At 36.4% G+C, this 8,530-nt stretch overlaps 1 non-coding gene across 1 annotated transcript; it reads left to right on the top strand.

Annotated features, from left to right (window-relative positions):
- Window positions 1-6,457: 6,457 nt before the first annotated feature.
- Window positions 6,458-6,565, top strand: LOC112713374 (small nucleolar RNA R71). The gene has a single exon (XR_003158348.1). It is a non-coding gene; the product is annotated as a small nucleolar RNA R71 (small nucleolar RNA).
- The last annotated feature ends 1,965 nt before the right edge of the window (window positions 6,566-8,530 follow it).

Genomic DNA, 8,530 nt, shown 5'->3' with positions numbered 1-8,530 from the left:
AACTATTTTGAAAAAGATGTGATTTAAGAAGATATGATTGAAAAAGATATAGTTTTAAAAAGACATGATTGAGAAGATATGATTTGAAAAACAATTTAAAAAAGATTTGATTTTGAAAATTAATGACTTGGCTAACAAGAAAAGATATGATTTAAACATTAAACCTTTCTCAACAGAAAAGGCAACATACTTGAATTGTTGAATCAAATAATTAATTGTTAGCAAGTATTTTTGAAAATAGAAAGAAATTGATTTTGAAAACATATGATTGAAAAGATATGATTTGAAAAAGATTTGATTTTGAAAAATTTTGAAAACTTGAAAAAAATTTGCATTAAAAAAAAATCTTCCCTCTTGTGCCATCCTGGCGTTAAACGCCCAGAATGGTGCACATTCTGGCGTTTAACGCCCAAAACTCACCCCTTTTGGGCGTTAAACGCCCAGCCAGGCACCCTGGCTGGCGTTAAACGCCCAGCCAAAACGCCCGTTTTCCTTCTTCACTGGGCGTTTTTAACGCCCAGCTTTTTCTGTGTAATTCCTCTGCTGTATGTTCTGAATCTTCAATTCTCTGTATTATTGACTTGAAAAGACACAAATAAATTTTTTTTTGGATTTTTAAAAATGAGGAATAATCAAAATGCAACTAAAATCAAATAAACAATGCATGCAAGACACCAAACTTAGAAGTTTGTATACTACTGACACTAACAAATTGAGAATGCATATGAGAAACAACAAAACACTCAAGACAAGAGAATTTAAAGATCAGAACAAGGAAATCATCAAGAACAACTTGAAGATTAATAAAGACACATGCATGAATGCAAGAAGAATAGAAACATGCAATCGACACCAAACTTAAAATGAGGCACTAGACTCAACAAGAAACAAAAAATATTTTTGGTTTTTATGATTTTGTATTTTTTTTGTTTTTTTCGAAAATTAAGTGGAAAAGAATATAAAGATATCAAAATTCTTAATGAGAATTCCAGGAATCATGCAATGTTAGTCTAAAGCTTCAGTCTAAAGGGATTAGACATGGCTAGCCAAGCTTCAGCAGGACATTGCATTCAAGAGCTAAATTGATGAAGATCAATCAGCTTTGGTGATGATAAGAACATCACCTTGAAACACTAGAATCCATTCTTAAGAACTCTGAAGAAAAGTACCTAATCTAAGCAACAAGATGAACCGTCAGTTGTCCAAACTCAAACAATCCCCGGCAACGGCGCCAAAAACTTGGTGCATGAAATTGTGATCATCCATGGCGCCATCAACATGGTACGCTCAATTGCTATCTCAACTATTTATCACAACTTCGCACAACTAACCAGCAAGTGTACTGGGTCGTCCAAGTAATAAACCTTACGCGAGTAAGGGTCGATCCCACGAAGATTGTTGGTATGAAGCAAGCTATGGTCACCTTGTAAATCTTAGTCAGGCAGATTCAAATGGTTATGGATGATATATGAATAAAGCATAAAGTAAAGATAGAGATACTTATGTAATTCATTGGTAAGAATTTCAGACAAGCGTATGGAGATACTTTGTCCCTTCCGTTTCTCTGCTTTCCTACTGTCTTCATCCAATCCTTCTTACTCCTTTCCATGGCAAGCTGTATGTAGGGTTTCACTGTTGTCAGTGGCTACCTCCCATCCTCTCAGTGAAAACGTTCAACGCACCCTGTCACGGCACGGCTAATCATCTGTCGGTTCTCAATCAGGTTGGAATAGAATCCATTGATTCTTTTGCGTCTGTCACTAACGCCCAGCCTTCAGGAGTTTGAAGCTCGTCACAGTCATTCAATCATTGAATCCTACTCAGAATACCACAGACAAGGTTTAGACCTTCCAGATTCTCTTGAATGCCGCCATCAATTCTAGCTTATACCACGAAGATTCCAATCAAGGGATCCAAGAGATAAATATTCAAGCCTTGTTTGCTTGTAGAACAGAAGTGGTTGTCAGGCACTCGTTCATAAGTGAGAATGATGATGAGTGTCACATAATCATCACATTCATCATGTTCTTGGGTGCAAATGAATATCTTAGAACAAGAATAAGCTGAATTGAATAGAAGAACCAGAGCTCCACACCTTAATCTATGGTGTGTAGAAACTCCACCGTTGAAAATACATAAGAACAAGGTCTAGGCATGGCCGAGAGGCCAGCCTCCCATGATCTAAGAACTAGACGTCCAAAGATGATCAAAAGATCTAAAATGATCTAAAGATCTAAAGATGATCAAAGGATCTAAAGTGATCCAAAGATGAAAATACAATAGCAAAAGGTCCTATTTGTAGAGAACTAGTAGCCTAGGGTTTACAGAGATGAGTAAATGACATAAAAATCCACTTCCGGGCCCACTTGGTGTGTGCTTGGGCTGAGCATTGAAGCATTTTCGTGTAGAGACTTCTCTTGGAGTTAAACGCCAGCTTTTGTGCTAGTTTGGGCGTTTAACTCCCATTCTTGTGCCAGTTCCGGCGTTTAACGCTGGGCAGTTTTGAGCTGATTTGGGACGCCGGTTTGGGCTATCAAATCTCGGGAAAAGTATGGACTATTATATATTGATGGAAAGCCCAGGAAGTCTACTTTCCAAAGCCGTTGAGAGCGCGCCAATTGGGTTTCTATAGCTCCAGAAAATCCACTTCGAGTGCAGGGAGGTCAGAATCCAACAACATCTGCAGTCCTTTTCAGCCTTTGAATAAGATTTTTGCTCAAGTCCCTCAATTTCAGCCAGAAAATACCTGAAATCATAGAAAAACACCCAAGCTCATAGTAAAGTCCAGAAAAGTGAATTTTAACTAAAAACTAATAGAAATATACTAAAAACTAACTAAAACATACTAAAAACATACTAAAAACAATGCCAAAAAGCGTACAAATTATCCGCTCATCAATGCCACAAGCATATGGTTAGGGACAGCTTGATTTAGCCACTTAGGCCTGGATTTTATTTCCTTGGGCCCTCCTATCCATTGATGCTCAAAGCCTTGGATCCTTTTTACCCTTGCCTTTTGGTTTTAAGGGCTATTGGATTTTTCTGCTTGCTTTTTTTTTCGCCATTTTTTTCGTAAGCTTTTGTTATTCACTACTTTTTCTTGCTTCAAGAATCAATTTTATGATTTTTTAGATCATCAATAACATTTTTCTTTTTCATCATTCTTTCAAGAGCCAACAATTTTAACATTCATAAACAACAAGATAAAAAATATGCACTGTTTAAGCATTCATTCAGAAAACAAAAGGTATTGTCACCACATTAATATAATTAAACTAATTTCAAGGATGAATTCGAAACTCATGTACTTCTTGTTCTTTTGTATTAAAAACATTTTTCATTTAAGAAAGGTGAAGGATTCATGGAATTATTCATAGCCTTAAGACATAGACACTAGACACTAATGATCATGTAGTAAAGACTCAAAAAAGATAAACATGAAGCTCAAAAATTGAAAAACAGAAAAATAAGAGCAAGGAGATTAAGGAATGAGTCCACCTTAGTAAGGGTAGCGTCTTCCTCTTGAAGAACCAAAGGTGCTCTTGAGCTCCTCTATATCTCTTCCTTGCCTTTGTTGCTTGATCCCTAGTGATTTTGGTGCTCCTATCCTTAGTTGCTCCCAATAATTGTGTGGAGGAAAATGTATTCCCTGAGGTATCTCAGGAATTTCTTGATGAGGGAATTCCTCATGCTCTTGTTGAGGTCCATGAGTGGGCTCTTTTGATGTGCAATCAAATGCTCTACTACTGAGCTATGGACCCTTGAGATGAATCTCTCCATCTCCCATGACACGGAGGTGGAAGCTTTTGTCTTTCCTTTCCTCTTTCTAGAGGTTTCTCCAGCCTTAGGTGCCATAAATCGTTATGGAAAAACAAAAAAGCTATGCTTTTACCACACCAAACTTAGAATGATGCTCATCCTCGAGTAAAAGAAGAAAGAATAGATAAAGAAAAAGAAGATATGGAGGAGAGGGAGAGAGATGTGTATTCGGCCAAGGGGGAGAAGAGGGGGTTGTGTTGTGTGAAAATGAAGAAGGATGGAGGGGTTTATATAGTGGAGGGAGAGGTAATGGGGTTCGGTCATTTAGGGTGGGTTTGAGTGGGAAAGAGATTTTGAATTTGAAGGTAGGTGGGGTTTATGGGGAAGAGTGGATGGATGTGAGTGGTGAAGAGGTGATGGGGAAGAGAGATTGAGGTGATTGGTGAAGGAATCTTGTGGGGTCCACAGATCCTGAGATGATCCTGTGGGGTCCATAAATCCTGAGGTTCAAGGATTTACCATCCCTGCACCAATTAGGCATGTAAAACGCCCTTTGCATGCAATCCTGGCGTTTAACGCTAGACTGAAGCTTGTTTCTGGCGTTAAACCCAAATGTAGCATGTTTTTGGCATTTAACGCCAGCCTGATGCTTGTTGCTGGCGTTAAACGCCAGCTTTTCTCAGGGTGCAATCCTGGCGTTTTAAACGCCAGATTGCTACTTGTTTCTGGCGTTCAACGCCAGATTTATGCTCTGTTCTGGCGTTGAACGCTAGCCAGATGCTCCTTACTGGCATTTAAACGCCAGTAAGCTCCTCCTCCAGGGTGTGCTTTATCTTCTGCTGTTTTTTATTCTGTTTTTAATTTTTGTAATTATTTTGTGACTCCACATGATCATAAACCTAATAAAACATAAAAGAACAATAGAAATATAGATAAATAAAAATTGGGTTGCCTCCCAATAAGCGCTTCTTTAATGTCAATAGCTTGACAGTGAGCTCTCATGGAGCTCACAGATCATCAAAGCATTGTTGGGACCTTCCAACACCAAACTTAGAGTTTGAATGTGGGGGGTTCAACACCAAACTTAGAGTTTGGTTGTGGCCTCCCAACACCAAACTTAGAGTTTGATTGTGGGGGCTTTATTTTACTCTGTATTGAGAGAAGCTTTTCATGCTTCCTCTCCATGGTTGCAGAGGAAGATCCTTGAGCTTTAAACAAAAGGTAGTCCCCATTCAATTGAAGAACTAATTCTCCTCTGTGCAACATCAATCATAGCTCCTACTGTGTCTAGGAAGGGTCTTCCAAGAATAATGGATTCATTCTCATCCTTCCCAGCGTCTAAGATTATGAAATCAGCAGGGATGTAAAGGCCTTTAACCTTCACTAACACGTCCTCTACCAATCCATAAGCTTGTTTTATTGACTTGTCTGCCAACTCTAATGAGATTCTTGCAGCTTGTACCTCAAAGATCCCCAACTTCTCCATTATAGAGAGTGGCATAAGATTTATACCTGACCCCAGGTCACACAGAGCCTTCTCAAAGGTCATGGTGCCTATGGTACAGGGTATTAAGAATTTACCAGGATCTTGTTTCTTTTGAGATAGAGTTTGCTGAACCCATGTATCTAGTTCAATAATTTGCAAGGGAGGTTTACCTTCCCAAGTCTCATTACCAAACAACTTGGCATTCAGCTTCATGATGGCTCCTAGATATTGAGCAACTTGCTCTCCAGTTACATCTTCATCCTCTTCTGAGGAAGAATAGTTCTCAGAGCTCATGAATGGTATAAGGAGGTTTAATGGAATCTCTATGGTCTCTATATGAGCCTCAGATTCCTTTAGGTCCTCAATAGGGAACTCCTTCTTGTCTGGGAGACGTCCCATGATGTCTTCCTCACTTGGATTCACATCCTTCTCCTCCTTTGTGAATTTGGCCATATTGATTATATCAATGGCCTTGCACTCTCTTTTTGGATTCTCTTCTGTATTGCTTGGGAGAGTACTAGGAGGAGTTTTAGTGATTTTCTTATTCAGCTGGCTCACTTGTGCCTCCAAATTTCTAATGGAGGACCTTATTTCACTCATGAAACTTAAAGTGGCCTTAGATAGATCAGAGACTATGTTTGCTAAGACAGAGGGGCTCTGCTCAGCATTCTTTGTCTGTTGTTGAGAAGATGATGGAAAAGACTTGCTATTGCTAAGCCTGTTTCTTCCACCATTATTAAAGCCTTATTGAGGCTTTTGTTGATCCTTCCATGAGAAATTTGGATGATTTCTTGAGGAATTATAGGTGTTTCCATAAGGTTCACCCATGTAATTTACCTCTGCCATTGCAGGGTTCTCAGGATCATAAGCTTCTTCTTCAGAAGATGCCTCTTTAGTACTGTTGGATGCATTTTGCCATCCATTCAGACTTTGAGAAATCATGTTGACTTGCTGAGTCAACATTTTGTTCTGAGCCAATATGGCATTCAGAGCATCAATTTCAAGAACTCTCCTCTTCTGAGGCATCCCATTACTCACAGGATTCCTCTTAGAGGTGTACATGAATTGGTTATTTGCAACCATGTCAATGAGTTCTTGAGCTTCTGCAGGCATTTTCTTTAGGTGAATGGATCTACCTGTAGAATGGTCCAGTGACATCTTAGAGAACTCAGATAGACCATAATAGAATATATCCAAAATGGTCCACCCTGAAAGCATGTCAGAAGGACACCTTTTGGTCATCTTCTTGTATCTTTCCCAAGCTTCATAGAGGGATTCACCATCTTTTTGTTTGAAGGTCTGAATATCCACTCTAAGCTTGCTCAGCGTTTGAGGAGGAAAGAACTTAGCCAAGAAAGCCGTGACCAGCTTATCCCAAGAGTCCAGGCTATCTTTAGGTTGTGAGTCCAACCATGTTCTAGCTCTGTCTCTTACAGCAAAAGGGAAAAACATGAGCCTGTAGACTTCAGGATCTACTCTATTAGTCTTAACAGTCTCACAGATCTACAAGAATTCAGTTAAAAATTGATAGGGATCTTTTGATGGAAGTCCATGAAACTTGCAGTTCTGTTGCATTAGAGCAACTAGTTGAGGTTTCAGCTCAAAATTGTTTGCTCCAATGGCAGGGATTGAGATGCTTCTTCCATCAAATTTAGAAGTAGGTGTAGTATAATCACCAAGCATCCTCCTTGTGTTATTGTTGTTCTTATTATTTTCGGTTTCCATCTCCTCTTCTTTTTCGAAAATTTCTATCAAGTCCTCTCTAGAGGGTTGTGCTTTAGCTTCCCTTAGCTTCCTCCTTAGGGTCCTTTCAGGTTCAGGATCTGCTTCAACAAGAATATCCTTGTCCTTGCTCCTGCTCATATGAAAAAGAAGGGAACAAAAAATAATAATAGGGATCCTCTTTACCACAGTAGAGAGATTCCTTTATGTTAGTAGAAGAAGAAAAGAATAGAAGAAGGAAAAAGAGGAAAATTCAAACTCAGAGAGAAAGAGGGGGTTCGAATTTTAAGATGAAGAGAAGTGTTAGTAAATGAATAAATAAATAGAAAGAGATGAGAGAGAAGAGTTTTCGAAAAGTAACTAAAATAAAAGAAAATATTAAAGTTAAAATTCGAAAATTAAGAAAAGGAATAAAATAAAAATTAAAATTTGAAACAATTAGTTAAAAAAAGAATTTTGAAAAAGAGGGAGGTAATTTTCAAAAATTAGAGAGAGGAAAGTAGTTAGGTGGTTTTGAAAAAGATAAGAAACAAACAAAAAGTCAATTAGTTAGTTGAAAAAGATTTGAAAATCAATTTTGAAAAGATAAGAAGTTAGAAAAGATTTTTGAAATCAATTTTGAAAAAGATATTTTGAAAAGATATGATTGAAAAAGATATTTTGGAAAAGATTTGATTTTTAAAATTAAAATTGATTACTTGACTAACAAGAAACTAAAAGATATGACTCTAGAATTTAAAAATTGAACCTTTCTTAACAAGAAAGTAACAAACTTCAAATTTTTGAATCAATCACTTTAATTGTTAGTAAAGTTTTCGAAATTTTGAAATAAAGATAAGAAAAAGATTTTGAAATTAAATTTTAAAAATTTTCAAAAATAATAATAAAATAAAAAAGATTTGATTTTTGAAAAAGATTTTGAAAAGATAGGATTTTTTTAAATTGAAAATTTGACTTGACTTATAAGAAATAGCTAAGTTTTAAAAATTTTTGACTAAGTCAACTCAAATTTTCGAAAATTATGAGCAAAATAAGGAAAAGATATTTTTTTATTTTTAAATTTTTAATGAGGAGAGAGAAAAAAGAAGAAAAGATGTCATATTTGTGTTTTTCTCTTTTTTTTTTGTAAACAACAAGATTGACACAAGACATGAAAAATTAAGATCAAAACACATAATGCATGCAAGAACACTTTGAATGTCAAGATGAACACCAAGAACACTTTGAAGATCAAGATGAACATCAAAACTTGTTTTTGAAAAAATTTTAAGAAAAGAAAACATGCAAGACACCAAACTTAGAAATTTTTAATATTTGACACTAAGAATTCAAAAATGCATATGAGAAACAACAAAAAACACAAAACAAGAAAATATCAAGATCAAACAAGAAGACTTACCAAGAACAACTTGAAGATCATGAAGAATACCATGCATGAAATTTTCAAAAATGCATAAATTTTTAAAAACATGCAATTGACACCAAACTTAAAAATTGACTCTAGACCCAAACAAGAAATACAAAATATTTTTGGTTTTTATGATTTTATTAATTTTTTTGTAT

Source organism: Arachis hypogaea, chromosome 9 (genome assembly GCF_003086295.3).
Source record: "Arachis hypogaea cultivar Tifrunner chromosome 9, arahy.Tifrunner.gnm2.J5K5, whole genome shotgun sequence".
NCBI lineage: Eukaryota > Viridiplantae > Streptophyta > Magnoliopsida > Fabales > Fabaceae > Arachis > Arachis hypogaea.
Note: the sequence above shows the minus strand (reverse complement) of the source record. Positions and strands in the feature narration are given on the sequence as shown.